The sequence below is a fragment of the Rana temporaria genome, chromosome 5 (assembly GCF_905171775.1).
Source record: "Rana temporaria chromosome 5, aRanTem1.1, whole genome shotgun sequence".
Lineage (NCBI taxonomy): Eukaryota > Metazoa > Chordata > Amphibia > Anura > Ranidae > Rana > Rana temporaria.
Window position 1 is genome coordinate 82442798 of NC_053493.1, and position 18937 is coordinate 82461734.

The following is an 18937-nucleotide window of genomic DNA, read 5'->3' on the forward strand; positions in this document are numbered from 1 at the left end:
GCTTTACTTCTGTGCGTAGTTACACACATTGGCCCAGATTCAGGTAGATTTGCCCATTACTTACACATGAGCTGCTCAGCTGAATTTCTCTGCGCTGGGGCAATTTTGCCAAATTGCCACCTGATTCAGGAATCGTTTGTTCATTTAATTTGCTCCTGTTTAAGGCAAAGCTGAGGGCGCAAGGCCGTGCAAGTGAAAGTGGGTGTGCCCCTATGTAAATGAGCATTTTTCGGCTCAGAAGAGGTTTGCGCCGGGCGCGCGCATGCGCAGTTAGAGCGCTGCCGTCTGCGCATGCGTCAAACTGCGCCTAGCATAATTTCAGGGCAAATCCTGCTCAGCTGCTTGCACTGAGCAAATAAATAGGAGCAGACTTGCGCAGGTTCTTTGCTGAATTTCATCCTGCTTTTTCCAACCCCCCCTGAGCAAGGAAATTCAGTCCATTTTGAAGAGATGGCACCTCCCAAAGGAACTAAAAAAAGAAAGGCAAACTTCGTGGCTGCGGAGATGGACATCCTAATTGCTGCACTCCAGCAACATAAAGAACTCCTATATGGTGCCCAGCGGGCAAACACCACCGTTGCCCAAAGGAGGGCTATCTATGAAGCCATAGCCCTGGACATCAATGCCCTGGGTAATGAAGATCGTTCCTGGGATGACATCCAAAAAAAACTGAATGATATGAGGCGCAGGGTCCGGGATAAACTGGCTCTTATCCGAAAACATACCGGTGGCACGGGAGGTGGACCACGATGTAAGATCCGCCTAAATCATGAGGAGGAGCTTATTGCCAAAACTTTGGTGCAGGAGCAGGTGGAGGGACTTGCAGGGTACGACTCCACTGTTGGGAACTTGGGGACTGGTAAGTAATTTTTGTTTCATATCTGCTGTGCATCATGGGAGGGGGTAGAAGTGAACATATTTGTGGGTAGAAGTGAAGATGGAACTATTATTTTTGTTTCATATCTGCTGTGCATCATGGGAGGGGGTAGAAGTGAACATATTTGTGGGTAGAAGTGAAGATGGAACTATTATTTTTGTTTCATATCTGCTGTGCATCATGGGAGGGGGTAGAAGTGAACATATTTGTGGGTAGAAGTGAAGATGGAACTATTATTTTTGTTTCATATCTGCTGTGCATCATGGGAGGGGGTAGAAGTGAACATATTTGTGGGTAGAAGTGAAGATGGAACTATTATTTTTGATTCATATCTGCTGTGCATCATGGGAGGGGTAGAAGTGAACATGTGAGCAGTGTGTTGCACCAGCAAAATCTTTCGTTTTGGTGTCATCCACAGGTGGTGATGAGGATGATGAAGCTGGGCCGTCTTCGGCTGCGCGGCGACCCACGCCATCCATACCTGAGCCAGGGGTCCAGTCAGGCCCCATGGACATTATGGCAATGCTGGTCCAGGAGGAGATCCTACCGGGGCCAAGTATGGTGGAGGAAGTGGTTTTGGAGGAGGATTCCTTTTTCCTCATCCAGGAGGACTCTGGCTCCCTCCAGGAGGATACCACCATCCCTGATCAACCCACCACCCCCCGGCCAGCACGTCATCCCCCTCCAGGGCAAGCCCCTCCAGGGCAAGCCCCTTCATTGTGGACCCCTCCCCTTCTCCCTCTGTCCGTGCCCGAGCCTCTCCTCCCAGGAAGGCTCTGTCCAAAACCAGGCATATATCCTCCAGCCTCCGTGACGGTCTGCTGGAGGAGCAGGCCCTGCAGACCCGCCATATAGGGGCCATGGTGGGAGATGTTAGACGTCTGGCGGACAGCATGGCATCCACCTCCACCTCTGTGCAGCATGCCCTCACCCTGCATGCAGACCGGGACAAACATGTCTCACAGAGCCTGGCTGAAATAAGTGGCAACTCCAAGGCCATAGTCACCTGCTTGGTGGCTCAGGAGAACGCCCCCGCTTTATTAAGCAGGATGGCAGCTGCGGTGGAGGCCAACACCGCTGCTGTGCAGGCCAACACCGCTGCAGTGCGGGAGGAGGGGAGAGTTACCCGCCGTCATCAGCGGAACACCACCACCCGCCAAATGCGGATGTTGGCCCAGACCAACACCATCCTCGCCCGCCTGGCCAACGCCATGGAGGGCATGCAGCCACCACCTGCGAGGAGTCTGGAAGTAGGGGTTGATGCTCCTCCCCCCCTCCATCCCCACCCCATGCCTCCTCCGCACCACGGAGATTGAGGAGCCAGAGCCGGGGCACCCTTGGCCCAAAGAAGAAATCAAAAAAATTATATAATTTGAACAATTATTATATGCTCAGAATATGAGTTTTATTTTTTTTGTTAGATGCTCAGAATATGAGCTTTTATATTTATTTGTAGTCCCTACACACGGTGAGGAGTGTAGACTACAGTGTGACTGGTGTGTGAATGGGGGGGGGGTGGCACTCCTGCTGGAAAAGGGGTGTCACCCTCTGCCATGTGAAAGGTGTATGAATGGACAGCAACATAATTGGAGCCTTGACGCGGCGTTGCTGCTCCCTAATACCATGGGGTATTGTTGGGTCTAATCCAATTTGGGGTGCATGTGTCGGGTGTGTGCTAGGGACTACAGTGGTGTGCATACATGCATTATACTTGTGACAAGATCAGGGTGTGTTTAATGTGCAAAGAGACGTTCCACAAGACCATTCCGGATTGCTCTTCCCTCAGAAGATCCGGTAGTGTTTATTGGGAGGGGGGGGTTGCGTGGTTCGGGGGTAAGGTCATTGCGTAGCTCAATGTGCATGCCCCTTCTCTCAGCAAAATTGTGGAGAATACAACATGCCCCGACGATTTGGCACACAAAGTTGGGTGAATACAACAGGGTCCCCCCTGATTTATCCAGACATCTGAATCGAGATTTAAGGATGCCAAATGTGCGCTCCACCACCGCACGGGTACGTGCATGGGCTTCGTTAAATCTTTCCTCTCCTGGTGTTTGAGGGTTACGAAATGGGGTCATCATGTGAGGTCCCAGGGCATATGCAGAGTCACCTGGAAGGGAAAAGACAGGAGGATGTTAGTCGTGCATGTGCCCCTTGTGATGTCTGCATCATGGGGGGGGGGGGGGCAGTCATACCTGACACCCATGTCACTCACCAATCAGCCAGCTGTCTCCATACATGTTCTGGTCAAACTCGGTTGGGATGGGGCTGTGTCGGTAAATAAAACTGTCATGGCTTGACCCTGGGTGTTTGGCACGGACATGCCATATGAGGCCATGTGCATCCACAATCACCTGCACATTTATCGAATGCCAATGCTTCCTGTTGCAGTAGATATGCTCGAGGAGCCGGGGGGGGGGCGTTGTGCCACATGGGTACAATCTATTGCACCCTGGCTATTTCATAAAAATCACTGATTGCCTTCTGCCGCAGGTCAGCCGTGGTTGGTTTGATAAATTGTGTGCCCATGCGTCTGAGTATTGCAGGGATCACTTGGTGCACACACCTGCTCATGCTGGATTGGGACATCCCCGCCACCATTCCACCTGTGCGCTGAAATGAGCCACTTGCCAAAAAATGAAGGGTTGCCACTACCTTCACCAGTGGCTGCACTGCCTGTCCCCGATGGGTCGGGCTGCTGATGTCATCCTGCAGGATTGTTACCAACTCAAGGATGACTTCAGGGCTGAAGCGAAACATGCGATACACCTCATTATCACTCATCTCAAAAAGGTTGTAGCGCCCTCTGTAAATCCTCTCCCGTGCCCTCCTACGAGTCGGCTCAGTCAATAGAATATCAGGAACCATAGCTGCCCCTGGCATGTTGGTGCACAGATGTGAGGTCCCGAAAATGTGGGTGCTCTGCTTGTTCAACTCGTCTGTCTAGGTGCTGCTGAAGTTGCGCGCTCCTGCAGATGACATTTGGCCATCTTTTGCTAACTTGCCCCTGCTTTTAGCAGGAGCAAGTTTGCCCGGGGAAAAAAGCTTGCGCGCTTCCAGCGCAAGATGCGCATCACACGCGCATGTTTCTGAATCATCGGCAGTACCTAATTTGCATATTCGCTGAGGGAATTCCATGAAGGCGCAACTTACACCCCGCGCAAAATTGCGCTATAATTGCGCCGGAGCAGCGAGGCTGCGTGCGCGGGAAAATGGCAGAATTTCAGGCTTAACTGGTTTACAGAATCAGCCGCAAATTTGCCTGGGAGCAAATCAGTACTTGCGCAGCGCAAATCACACTTGCTCCCGCGCAAGTGCTTCTTGAATCTGGGCCATTATTTCTAGACATGGCAAGGCACAATTAGCAGTATGGTGCTTTGCGATGCCATTCTTTTTGAATTCACTGCAGTGTACCCTAATGCACCTTAAAGCAGAGTTCCGCCGAAAAAAAAAAATATTAAAAGTCAGCTTCTACAAATACTTTGGCTTCACTTCCTGGTTCCCTACTGTGCATGCGCGAGAGACTCTGCGCGATCTCACTGGTCCCTGCTGTCTTCTGGGACCTGTGTGTCTCCCAGAAGACAGCGGGGGCGACGAGGGATGGGCCGGACATGGCGTAGATCGCAAAGGATATTACAACGGTCTATGACCGGAAGTGGGAGCAAATGCGTGGATTACACAGGTATCTACTCCCCCTGAAAGAAGCCAAATGTGACACCGGAGGGGGGGGGGGGGACGACTGAAAAGCGGAAGTTCCATTTTTGGGTGGAACCCGATTTAAAATACACCCCTAAAGCAGGCCATACACGGTCGAATTTCGAACAAATTTTCTTTACAAAATCAGAAAGTATTTTTTTTTTTTGCGATCCGCCATTGATTTTCGAAATTTGGCCGACCAAACCTTCATGTTGCTACAGAAAAAAAAATTGTGTCCGGGAATATTCTTTTCTCTCCAGGAATATTCTTTTCTCTCTGGGAATATTCTTTTTTTGCACATGAGCATTTTTTTCTATTACATTTCTCGCACGATTCTCCCATCATTGATCAGAAAATCGTTTGTTTTTCCAAAAATTTCCAACATGTCGGATTCCTCAAATGTGATTGCCACACGAAAATCGGCTGTTGTTGCAGCCCACTAACGGTGCGAAATTCGTACGAAAATTCTTTGATATGATTTTCGAAAGAAAATTATTTTGGATATCGAACCGTGTATGTCCGGCTTAAATACATGCATTATATTGTGCAATTGAATTGTGGAGTGGTGGGTTTAACCGCTTGCTGACTGTACAACTTACATATATGGCGACAAGGCGGCTCTGCTGCGTAGGATCACGTACCTAGTATGTGATCCTGCACTTCCGGGTCTGAGTTTGCGCATGCGTGCCTCCGGCGGCTCACAGTGATTATACACAGCAGGAGCTGATCTGCAGGTACCACGGACTTGATGTCCGCCCACCCCGACCAATCTATCTAAGCAAGGCAGATCGCCGTTCTGTCAGTAGGGAAGACATGGATCCTGTGTTCCTTCAAAGCAGGGACATGGATTCATGTCTTCCCCTACTAAAACCACCTCCCACACTGTACAAATAACACTGGCTAGGCACACCGTTAAAGGGGAGTTCCAGCCTTTTTTTAAGTTTATTAAAAGTCAGCAGCTACAAAAAGTGTAGCTGCTGGCTTTTAATAAACAGACACTTACCTGCTCCAGCGACGCGCCGGCCGGGGCTCCGCTCCTTGCCCCCCCTCTTCATTCCTAGTGTGGGCACCCGGCAGTGACAGCTTTCGGCTTCATGGCCGGGCACCCACTGCGCATGCGCGAGCGGCACTGCGCATGCGCGAGCGGCGCGGCGCCGTCCGATTGGACAGGCGCTCGCCTACAGGGAGGGGCTGCAAAAAGGCGATTAAGCTAATCGCCTTACCAGCCCCTCGGCGGATGGAGGAAGTGGGACAGGAAGTCCCCTTCTCCTGAAGCCCCCACTTCCCCCCAAAAAAATTACATGCCAAATGTGGCATGTAAGGGGGCGAGGAGTGGGTTAAGCGGAAGTTCCATTTTTAGGTGGAACTCCGCTTTAAAGTGGTTGTAAACCCCTTTTTAGAACTCCTAAATATAAGTAAACCTAGAATAAGGCTTACCTATAGGTACTGTAAATATTTCCTAAATGTGCACCGTTTAGGAGATATTTACCTGGTAGTGCGCCCATGATGTCATCGACGCATGTGCTGTGATGAAATGGCCCTCTGTGCCATTTCTCCCCGACCGAGTGCTATGACTGGCGGCTCAGGCGCGCATGTTCTGGCCAGTCACAGAGCCGGAGTCCGCGGCCCTGGAAGGAAGAGGGGCGAAGATGGATGCAGCCACCAGCTGGGACAGCGCGGGTTTCATTTGCAGGTAAGTGCCACATAATGGGCTAGTATGCGATGCATGCTAGCACATTATGCTCTTACTTTGCAGGGTTTGCAGGGAACAAAAGAGGAAGTAAAACCCATCAGGGGGCCCTCTCCCGCTGCCAATAAAAGTGATCTTGCAGCGAATCCGCCGCAGAGACCACTTTTATCTTGAAGCGGACCGCCCGAAGAGGATACTAGCTGCTACCATAACAACGGTATTCCTTTTCAAAGTAGCAACGTATTCCTGCAGCGGGCGGTCAGTAAGTGGTTAACATGCGCATTTGACCATGTTAGACAATGGTTCACAGTATCCGGTAAGAGGCTTATTAACTGGTGTCATCAGGTGTTGGAAGCACTGAATATTGGGAACGTGGGGACACTCATGGAATAATTGGACTGCGAATTGATTGTTCCTTTTTGAACTTTGTTTTTTAACACATTTCCTTATATGCCCTTGCTGATGGGCTATTATGGACTGATTATCTTTGTCACAAACTAGTTTGGTGTCACTTTTACATTCTATGCATTAAGGTCAAAAACCTTCTGTGCTGCAGCTGCCCCCCCCAGACCACCCTTTTTCTTACCTAAGCCCAATCCAATCCAGTGATGTGCACGAGCGCAGTGGCTCCATCCGCTGTCTTTCTCTTCATTGGACATATTGATATATGCCTTTGGCTCCTGCTACTGTCAATCAAATCCAGTGACATGGGAGCTAGGGGGGGGGGGGCAGCAGGGGGAAGTGCCGCTGTCTGTGTCAATGGATGCAGGAGCGAGCCTGCACAGGTGCCACCCATGGAGAGCAGCTTTCCGTGGGGGCACCTGATGAAGAGAAGAGGCTTGGAGTGCTGGCGGGGGACCCCAGAAGAAGAGGACCAGGGCTGCTCTGTGAATAACGATTATATAAGTATGGGCATGTTTGTTATTTTTATGAAAAAAAATGTGTTTACAACTCCTTTAAAAAACAAAGTAAAAATAAAATACAGTGCCATGATTTATATGATGTATGTCAGGGGTCTCCAAACTTTTCCAACAAAGGGCCCGTTTACTATCTTTCAGACTTTAGAAGGGCCAGATTGTGGCCAGCCAGGGTACAGTCCTGGGCCTAGCATCAGTTAGAATAAATATGTAAAATGTGAGGTACAGCGCTATATAGAAATAAAGAAATGATGATCATGTGAAGACCATGTATGACATGGATAATGAAAAATCTGTGGTCATATAAAGGAAAGTGACCGTGAAGGTGAAAAGTTCAATGAATATAGTCCATAAAAGTGAACCATCAAGGTGAGCAAATAGAATCCTCTTCCACCAGAGAGCCACCCAGTGAATAAGATGTCTCCTTACTGGAAGATATTGACCATTATGACATCGGTCTCATGGGCTCAGGGATGATTATAGTCCTCCCAAGCAGACTTCTCCATACACAGACAAGCAATATGGGTAGTGACTCCACAGCATTTGTTTCACAAGATGAAATAAGTACTTTGGAAGCTCACGAGATAAAAACAAGAAAACAGCCCATAGTGTGATACTGTAAACAAGCAGGTTTAATGGGCTAATAAAAGTTGCACTTAGAGTTGGTGGTTTGAAACAGCGCAATAGTGCAAAAGAAGAAGGGATGCGGCGTCTCCTCTATTCCGCTCCTGTGTGTTGGGCTCCATGCGATGTATTTCCGTAATCGAATAGGCGTGATGACGTTCCACTGCTTAGGCCACACCTACGCGTTTCGTCATCATAAGACGTCGTCGGGGATAGGATATTTACTGTGTTAGCGCAGTGTTTTTCTCCCTACTGGGAGGATTTTTCTATTTTAGAATAAATATGGCCTTAGGGTTGGTGGTCAATAGGAGGAGGGGGAGTAGTACCTCTATTAGTAGGAGGAATAGTATCCCATCATTGATGGAAGAAATAGTGCTCCATTGTTTGTGTCAGTGGGAGGAATAGTGGCTCATATCATAGGGAGGAATAGTGGCCCAAGCGCCGGATAAAGGGTAGCAAAGGGCCACATCTGGCCCTTGGGCCGCAGTTGGGAGACCCCTGATGTATGTGAATGAATTATGCCAATTAACACGTCTCTGTTCAGTATTTAAAGCGGTGTTCCGGGCAAAAAATAAATACAAAATTAAAAGCCAGCAACAACACATACAGCAGCTGCTGGCTTTTAATAATAGGACACTTACCTGTCCTGGAGTCCAGCGATATCGGCACCGCAGCTGACGTTTCCATCAGCTGTCGGGTGCTGCCGCCGCCATTGTGGGTAAGGGAACTCGGCAGTGTAGCCTTTCCGGCTTCACGCCGGGAACCCTACTGCACTTGTGCAAGGCCCTGCTCCTCTCTCTTATTGGCCCAGCGGCCGGGGGAGGAGGATTGAGCCCCACGGTGACATCACAGGCTGCGGCCTGGACTTCCAGAAGTGGGAAAGGATACCTGTCAAAGACAGGTGCCAATTGTGTCACCTGAGGGGGGGAGGAATCAGATCAGGGGAAGTTTCACTTTAGGGTGGAACTCCGCTTTAAAGTGGAGTTTCCATCCCAAATTTTTTTTTCCATTATTGTGCTCATTAGATCATAAAAAAAAAAAACATTTTTTTTACTCATCTGGAAATTGTTTATACAGCGATCAGTGCTATAAAAATGTACTGATTACTGTATAAATGTAACTGTTGCCTGTTGCTATGCGGTCCCACGAAATCTGCCTTTGGAATCACCTAGGATCCTGACATCATCTCCCTCTAATGCTCCTGGGAAATGTGTGTCATCATTTCCCAGGATGCAGTGCGCTACCCAATTATCACTCCCCATCCAAGACTTCCAGGAAGTAAGTGCTTGTGGGATTCACAATGCCCACAAACAAAATGACAACGGTGTGGACATAGTTTTATAAACTATCTTTTTTGAATAACAATGTGGATCGGCGGCGGATTGTAAAATAGTAAGTGAACAGATTTATATTATAAAAATGCATGATGAAAGGACATACATTTAAAAAATGCTAATTGTGGTTGGAACTCCGCTTTAACCACTTCCAGACCTGCGCACGACGATGTATGTCCTTTTTTTAAAGATGGATATCTCGGTAACGGCAGCAGCTGCTGCCACAACCGAGGTATCCATCTTTAGTGTGCGCGGTCCTGTACACGATAACGTCGGTCTTCGCGGTGGATTTACCGCGGGATCGCCGTTATCGGTGGCGGGAGAGGGCCCCCCCTCCCGCCGCTCTCCCGCGCCCTCCGCCGCTTACCGGAGCCGTCGGTAGCGGCGGAGGAGATCGGGTGCGCTCGGCTGCTGACTGGGGTTGAGAGTGAAGGAAAAATCTCCTTCACCTGTCCCCATAGCTCTGCTGGGCGGAAGTGACGTCAAAACGTCAGTCCCGCCCAGCCTCTTAAAGAAACATTTCTGATTTAAAAAAAAAAAAAAAAAGTGCCCCGTCCCGACGAGCTTGCGCGTAGAAGCGAACGCATACGCGAATAGCGCCCGCATATGAAAACGGTGTTCAAATCACACAAGTGAGGTATCGCCGCGATCGTTAGAGCGAGAGCAATAATTCTAGCCCTAGACCTACTCTGTAGCTCAAAAAATGCAACCTATAGAATTTTTTAAACGTCGCCTATCGAGATTTTTAAGGGTAAAAGTTTGACGCCATGCCACGAGCGGGCGCAATTTTTAAGCGTGACATGTTGGGTATCATTTTACTCGGCGTAACATTATCTTTCACAATATATAAAAAAATTGGGCCAAATTTATTGTCTTATTTTTTAATTAAAAAAAGTGATTTTTTTCCAAAAAAAGTGTGCTTGTAAGACCGCTGCGCAAATACGGTGTGACAAAAAGTATTGCAATGACCACTATTTTATTCTCTAGGGTGTTAGAAAAAAAATATATAATGTTTGGGGGTTAAGTAATTTTCTAGCAAACACCAAATCTGAAAAACACCTAAGGTCTGGAAGTGGTTAAGTTCACAAAGGTGCGTTTTAAAACTTCTCACCAAGCTGCCCATATCGTTATCACAACAGTGTTGAATTCAATCTGAAATGATCGTATTGTGGACTATGTGTGTATATATATATATTATATATATATATATATATATATATATATATATATATATATATATATTTATTTTTTATTTATTTTGAGGCAGCAAATGGGCGTATTTTCCATCAGAATATCTGGCATTTAAAGAGCTAAATGACACAATTGATTTAAATCTTGAACTGCACCTATACAATATCAAAAATGTATGAAAAGTAGTTATTCTTTCAGGTTTCCAATGAAACAATATTCAAATTACAATCCACTTGCAAAGTCTAGAATCATTGCCAGAAATTCAATTTTATTCAAATGTGTCAGTGGCTACACGTTTCCTCATTGTAAGTGAAGCACTTCCGATTCCCCTGTGTCTGTCTCTTGTCTCCTCTAAGTAGTTCTATTCATTCCTGTTTGTCACTGTCAGTCTGTTCTTAATCTCTTACTTTCCTCTCTCAATCAGTGCCTGTTAAACTGTCATTATGTGCAGTTTAATTGGTGGCCATAGCTTATACCTTCATTTCATTTATGATCGGTGTTTGAAAGAATGTTTCAGTTCCTCAGCCCCCCCATACATGAAATCTTCCATTAGATGGAAGGGCTATTCTAAACAAAATGATAAACTGATCATTATAGGATATATGAAGCATTCTATTTCTGACCATCGTGTGAAAATAATAGCTGTCTGACCACCGCTGGCACTGCTTTCTGAGCAAGGTTGCCAACCGTCAGTAAATTTACTGACAGTTTCTAAAAAAAATCACAGATAAATAAATATCAGGGGCTGAAAATTTGTTATGCTGTGTTGGCTTTTTAACCACTTCCCTACCCACCCATAGTGATATGACATCCGCAGGAGGGATCTTCCCTCCTGGGCGGGCGTCATATGACGTCCTGGGCTTTTCGGCCATCTAGGGCACCCGTGATTGCCGGATAACAGAGCAGGGAGGTGGATCTGTGTGTGTAAACACACAGGTCCTGTCAGGTGAGAAGAGAGATTGTGTGTTCCCAGTACAGAGGAACACTGATCAGTCTCCTCCCCTTGTGAGTCCCCTCCCCCTACAGTTAGAATCACTCCCTAGGTAACACAATTAACCCCCTTGATTGTCCCCTAGTGTGTTAACCCCTTCCCTGCCAGTTACATTTATACAGTAATCAGTACATTTTTATAGCACTGATCGCTGTATAAATGTGAATGGCACCAAAAATGTTTCAAAAGTGTCGCCGCCATTACTAGTAAAAAAAAATTAAAATGCTATAAATCTATCCCCTATTTTGTAGACGCTATCACTTTTGTGCAACCCAATCAATATACGCTTATTACAATTTTTTACCAAAAATATGTAGAATACATATCGGCTTAAACTCTGAAAAAAATTAGTATTCGTTTTAAAAAAATTGGGATATTTATTATAGCAAAAAGTAAAAGATATTGGGGGTTATTTACGAAAGGCACTTGAAAGTGTACTTGCAAGTGTTATTTGCTGTAAATCTGTGGGGTAGATCTGAAATGAGGTGAAGCTCTGCTGTTTTTTTTTTATCCAATCATGTGCAAGCTAAAATGATGTTTTTTATTTTCTTGTCCCCCTCGGATCTACAGCGACTGCACTTTCAAGTGCACTTGCAGTGCAAAGTGGATTTTCCTTTTGTAAATAACCCCCATTGTGTCAAATACAACAAAAAAACGTTATTTGTGGGGAAAAAAATCATAAAAATTTCATTTGGGTACAGTGTTGTATGACCGCGCAATTGTCATTTAAAGTGCGACAGCGCTGAAAATGAAAAATTGGCCTGGGCAGAAAGGGGATGAAAATGCCCTGTATTGAAGTGGTTAAGTGTAAACCAGGCAAATTACTTGCTACATTGCTGCCCGGTCTCTCGAAAGTTTGGCCCCCTTCGCCTTCCTCTGCTACCGGACCAATAGGAAAGCATGGCTCGCTTCGTGCATGTAAATTGGGGAACTGGCTGTGATGCCAAAAGGCTTTACTGCTGGGTTCCCTTATCAGGAATGGTGGCGGTTGATTCAAAGATTGGCTGGGGTGCCGACATTGCGGGCTCACTGGTAAGTGTCCATGTATTAAAAGCCAGCAGCTGCAGTATTTGTAGCTGCTGACTTTAAATTTTTCATGGGGGGGCTGGTCCTCCTCTTTAAAGCGGATGTGCCAGTAAAAAAAAATATTAAAAGCCAGCAGCTACAAATACTGCAGCTGCTGACTTTTAATATTAGGACACTTACCTGTCCTGGAGTCCAGCGCCGTCCGCAGCAGAGGACGAGCGATCGCTCGTCTCTCTGCTGCTCCCCCCGCCTTCCTCAGTGAGGGAACCAGGAAGTGAAGCGCTCTGGCTTCACTACCCGGTTCCCTACGGCGCATGCGCGAGTCGGCCAACCGTCTTTTGCGCCTGACGTGTGGCTGGAAGTGGGTGCAAATACCTGTCTTTAGACAGGTATCTGCACCCCCTCCCCCCTGAAAGGTGTCAAATGTGACACCGGAGGGGGGGCGGGTTCCGATCAGCGTGAGTTCCACTTTAGGGTGGAGCTCCGCTTTAAGGGAAGCCGGCAGTGAAGCATTTCAGCTTCACAGCGGGTTACCTACCGCACATGCGAGAAGCAGGCGGCGCTTTCTGAATTGACTGGCGGCGGGGGGAAGGAGGAGGGGGGCTGAACTTCCGAGTGATCTTGCCGCAGCAAGATCTATTGGAAGTGGGGATGGATACCTATCAAAGACAGGTACCCGCTCCCCCTTGCTAAAGATGCCAATTGTGGCACCGGAGGGGGGGAGGAGACAGACAAGCGGAGCTTCCACTTTTGGGTGGAACTCTGCTTTAATAGGAGTTCTGTAATTTTTTTCAGGTTCTCAGTAAGAACTGCCGCCTGTTTTTACCACCCACTGACCACGTGTGAAAGAGAGGTGACCTCACCAGTCTGTTACTACACCTTCACTCACTACAGACTGGGAGCAGGGACGTGGCAAAGCTGTGTTGCTTAATTGCAGCAGAGAAATGTCAGATCATAAAACTTCACTGGGAATGTTTTCCAGATTGGAAGCATCAGTGTGTATGGGCATATTGGTGTGCTGCTGCCAAGGCTGCTTTCATACTTCTTGCCCCCACCCCCCTAGCCCACCTGTCTTTTGTCCTTGCCCTCCTACCCAAATAGCTGGGCTTCGCATCACATTGACAACCTCAGATGCCACCGGGAATGCTGAGACTGGGGGCAAGAAAGCTGAAAGAGACAGTTTGTCCACTCTGCTTCCATATTACCAGAACAGACAGCTATACGAGGTGGGCATGCTATTGTACTAGTCTGCTAGTTTAGTTATAGGTGTACATTAAAGCTCAACTAAAATGTTTGTTTAGTTCTACAGCAGTGGCCTCCATACTTTGGCCCGCAGGCCGGATGCGGTCCTTGGCTTGCCTTTATAAGGCAGGGAGGGACTATTCCTCCTAATGGCACCAATGATGAGCACCAATTCCTTCCACTGACACCAAAAGTGGGGCTAATTACTCCCACTGATGCCAACTTTGGGGCACTATTCCTTTCACTGACACCAATAATGAAGCACTATTCCTCCCACTGACACCAAAGATGGGGCACTATTCCTCCTCCTACTGACCACAGTCACTATGTCATTTTACCAGTTATCACCAAGCCTGAGGCATTGGATACTCCCACTGACATTGGGGCATTTTCTACTCCCACTGGCTTCCCTGAAGTGTGAAGGACAGTAAAATGGCCCAGTTCTTAGAAAGTCTGGAGACCCCTGGTCTAGGGGATGGGAAAATAAGTTATACTTACCTGATCCTCCATGATGCAAGACTGGTCACTGCAGCCTCTTCTACACTATACCCTGGCAGTCAGACGCCCCTGACATCATGAAGACTATTGCAATGCAAGACAAATAGCCCTGAATTAGACAAGATGACACCAAGGAACAGTTCACTGCTGAAGCATAGGGGATTGTCGACAGAATGGAGGATCGGGTAAGTAAAACTCCTATTAACTGTCCTCTGAATGTAAATAGCGTACAAAAACCACTTGTGGTGGACTTTTAAGGCACTTTTCACGTGCCTTAAAAGTCCACCACAAGGGGTTTTTGTTCGCTAGCTTCAAATACTGGATGTGGCACTAAAAAAATGCATTCAATTGACGTTTTATACAAATTTTTCCCTAAATGTAAGTGTGCATTTAACCCTTATGCCGCGTACAGACGGTCGTTTTTTGTGATGAAAAAAAACGACGTTTTTGAAAACGTCATTTAAAATGATCGTGTGTGGGGGAAAACGTTGTTTTATGTCTTCTGAAAAACGACAAAAAAAAAAATTCGAACATGCTTGAATTTTTTGTCGTTTTTCAAAACGTCGTTTTTTGTTTCACAGAAATTGACCGTGTGTAGCAAAAAACGATGTTTAAAACAACGTTTTTAAACCCGCGCATGCCCAGAAGCTAGTTAGGAAGCGAGCTTCAATGGAAAAAAGTGGTGAAACGTAACCTCGCTTTGCTAGAGCATTGTGAAAAAACGATGGTGTGTAGGCAACGTCGTTTTTGAAAATGATGTTTCAAAAACGTTGTTTTATTTCATGATTTAAAACGTCGTTTTTTTTCATCACAAAAAACGACCGTCTGTACGCGGCATTAGGCTCGGTTCACACTGCCGCGACTTGGGATCCGACTTGTGAGACCCCAAGTGACGTGACATGTGAAATCCCATTTTAGTTAATGAGAGTGCTCTTAATTAGCACTACTGAAGTCGCTCCGACTTGAGAAAAGGTTCCTGTACTACTTCAAGGGGACCTCTATCCGACTCGTGCCCATAGACTTTAATGGAAGTGGCGTCCAAGTCGGATCCTCATCTTAATTGATATGATTTGGATTTGACATTACAGGAAGATTACACAGGCACTCATGAAGTCGTGCTAAAGTCACAAAGTCGCCTGACAAGGTCGCATTGTAAGTCGCGGCAGTGTGAGTACAGGGGCAGCCCCACTGCAAGGAAGGAGTTTACTTTTCTTGGAGTCCAGCTTTAAAGTGTATGTTATCCCCAACAATGAAGTTCTCTTGTTTGCTCCCTTTTGGTCTGTTAAATATACCATTGAGAGCATTTTGTTATATCGTCTTAATTAAAAAAAAACGTATATTCATCTTGGCCGAAAGCTTGTGAGCAGATAACTGATAACAGTGCAGTACAGGAAAGTATCTCTCCAGCTCGCTCTATGGTCTACAGAACACTTCACCCCTATGTTAAGAAAGAGAGAGGAGTGACAACTTTACATAAAATACAGTACAGCTGGTGAGCGTTGTCACATAACCCCAGGACATGATGTGTTTTATTGGAATGATCATCACATGAAAATAAAGGGGGGAAAAAAAAACAAGAAAAATAAATGATTGCAGCCACCACGTCTTTGGACTGCAACATGTAAAATGTTCTTTAAGCACAAGGTATGCGCTTCTATCTACAAGAAACATACTAACTGCATAGGGACAGCAACAATGTGCATGTGTACAGGACCAGACCTACCCAGGTGTATTATTAGGATTCAGGTGGGAGGTCAAACCGTTCCCCTGCCACCTGTATTAAACACCCCTCCCCCAGCTGTCTGTGTGAGAAGCCCTGACAGCAACAATGTGTAGATGGGTCAGCCTGCCAGGTATCATAGGTATAAATGAACATACATGCTAAATACACCAAGGAATAAAATATGTTACGCTAAAGATCTTTAGTATCAGTTAGTTCAATATGATATCAGCAGCCAGTACAATATTTGAAGGAAGTCAATAATAAGATATATATGGTAAGTGTGCAGCGCTTTAAATCCCAGGATTTATACAAGCCATTGAATCAGGACAGCCAGGGAACTAAAATTTTTAAGGATCTATCAGGGCTGCTGCCACTGAGTGTATGAAGACCAATAAGCTTCCTTCTTACCCAAGTTTACTCTACATATGCTGATGTGACCTTTGTGATGAGGGTCCACCACATGGGGTAAGCGGCTGTATTGTTGGGTGCTGGCAACCGGTCTCCCTATTCCCTGCTTATCGCAGATTGAACTACTATTAAACATTTGTTCCAGGATTGTCCCTTTGTGATTTAAAGCGCTGCACACTTACCATAAAGACACCAAGAAGTCTGAAGAGTAATGTTGTAAAAGGCTAATGGCCATCTTCAAACACTCCAAGCACCTTATGCCCACGCCTGCATGAACGCAATCTGCCCCCCTCCCACTTTTTTTGCCACTTCTTTCCCTCCTTTGGCAATCGGTATCCCAGTTCACCCCTTTCTATCTCTATGGTATGTCCAGGGCTGATCCTAGGCAGGTACATAGGGCGCAGTGCACCCAGGCGCCACAGAGGTGGGGGGCACTGAAGCGCCAGAGTGCTCTCCTCCCTCCTCTCCTTGTCCGTGTCCATAGGCAGCTCTCTCCGCAGCCACTGTGTTTCCTGCCCAAGCTCATCCCCCCTCCCTCCTCCTGTCAGAGGAGGAGAGCGAAGCAGTGGCTGTGTCTGTGTGGAGAGACCAGCCGCTGGGGGGGGCGGTCCGTGCCCGACGTGTTCTCCTTGTCCAATTTAGGGGAGCATCTCTGTGTTTGAGTCATTGCCATAGAAACATTTGTAAAGGGGAGGAGTTGGTAAGATGACCACGCCCATGTGGGTGGCGCCAGAAATATTTCTGCACCCAGGCGTCTGTGACCCTAGGATCTGCCCTGGGTATGTCCCAAGGTCTTCGGGCCTAGGCAACTTATGTGGACCTACGGCTCTCACCCCAAGGTCATCCAGTTGACATTTTTGCAAAACAAAATTGATAAATTTGCACAAAGATATTACTTATGTCTTTATGATAGACTCTTTTGGTACGATTCCCCTGTGTGGGTGACTAGTTGTCATTTCATTTTTAAGTGCATCAAGAACTTATTGTACCGGAAACACTCCACTTACCCGTCGGCTTCATTTTGGAAAAATTTAAAAAAGGTCTTCAAAGATAGATCAGTACTGAGACTGCTATTGCTGACCTTTCCCTAAAAATTTGAGTACCCTGGCTGTCCTGCTGAGCCAATGGCTTTTATAAGTTTTAAATAAGGAGTCATCTTAAGTATGTAGATAAAGAGTTCCGATTTCATGGCGATTTTTCTGTTCTGCATATTCGTTCCTGGTCATTGTTCCATTTAGGAATATGTTTTGGAGTGTTGAAGTGCACTGCACTAAGGCAACCCATTAAATTTTACATGTTTTACTGCACATTGCTTCAAGTAGGAGACCAACCTTAAAAACGGAAGACCCCTTTCACACTGACACTTCTAAAACTGCCCATAAAACGCTGATCGGCATCTGCAGTGCACTTTTTAAAAGACACGACTCAAAACATCTCCGAAAAACTTCGACCTGCTTTTCGGACTCTTCAATTCCTTTCAATGGAGAGGGGTGTTTGAGGCGCTTTCCAAAGATGCTGCATGCCAGATTTTTTTTTCACTGCACCAGTGTGAAAGCTTTCATTCATTTTAATGGGAAATGGCTCTAAATTGTAACAAGCATCTAAAAACCAGCCATTGGAGCGGTGCTCTGCAGATACTAAAACCCTAAACATGAGGGTATTGTTTAATCTTATTTTTTATGGTTAAGTAAAGCTTTTCAGTATTATTAATGATTTACACAGCATTTAACAATCTTCAAGCAGCCGTCTTTGAAACCTTGAAAAGTATTCTTCTTGCAAAAATATTTTTTTTGTTTTTAACCACTGAGTGCCAGTTCACACTACAGAAACTTGGGATCCGACTTGTCAGACCTTAAGTCGCCCCAAGTCACTTGGCATAAGAAATTCCATTATAGTTAATGAGAGCCGTCTTAATGTACACTACTGAAGTCGCTCTGACTTTAGAAAAAGGTTCCTGTACTACTTCTAGGCGACTTGTACCCATTGATTTCAATGGAAGTTGCCGCCAAAGTCGGATCTCCATCTTAACTGAAGCAACTTTACAGGAAAAGAAAATAGTTTACCCTGGCAAACCCCTCCCTCCCACAGAGCCGATTATTCTGCGATTGGCCACAGCCAAAGTCGCCTGTCTGGAGGCAACTTTTAAGTTGCGTTGCAAGTTGCTCAAAGTCGCACCGAATTCGCCGCAAAGTCGCGCTGTAAATCGGGTTGCCCCTGTGTGAACCGGCACTCAAGAACCAGGCCCATTTCTGACAATTGTTAAGTTATAAATCAGTATTTTTTTGGCTAGAAAATTACTTAGAACCCCCAAGTATATATATATATATATATATATATATATATATATATATATATATATATATATATATATATATTTTAGCAGAGACCCTAGAGAATAAAATGGAGATCGTTGCAATATTTTATGTCACACCGTATTTGTGTTGCTGTCTTACAAACGCAATTGAGGGAAAAAAAAAATACCCCATTTTTTTCGTATAATGTGAAAGATGTTACGCCAAATAGATACCAAACATGTCCTGCTTTAAAATTGAGCAGGCTTGTGGAATGGCAACAAACTAAAAAAGGTACTTAAAAATCCCCACAGGCAACGGTTTAATTTTTTTTTTTTTTTTTTACAGGTTACCTGTTTAGAGTTACAGAGTAGGTCTGGTGCTAGAATTATTGATCCAACACCAAGAATCGTGGCGATACCTCATGTG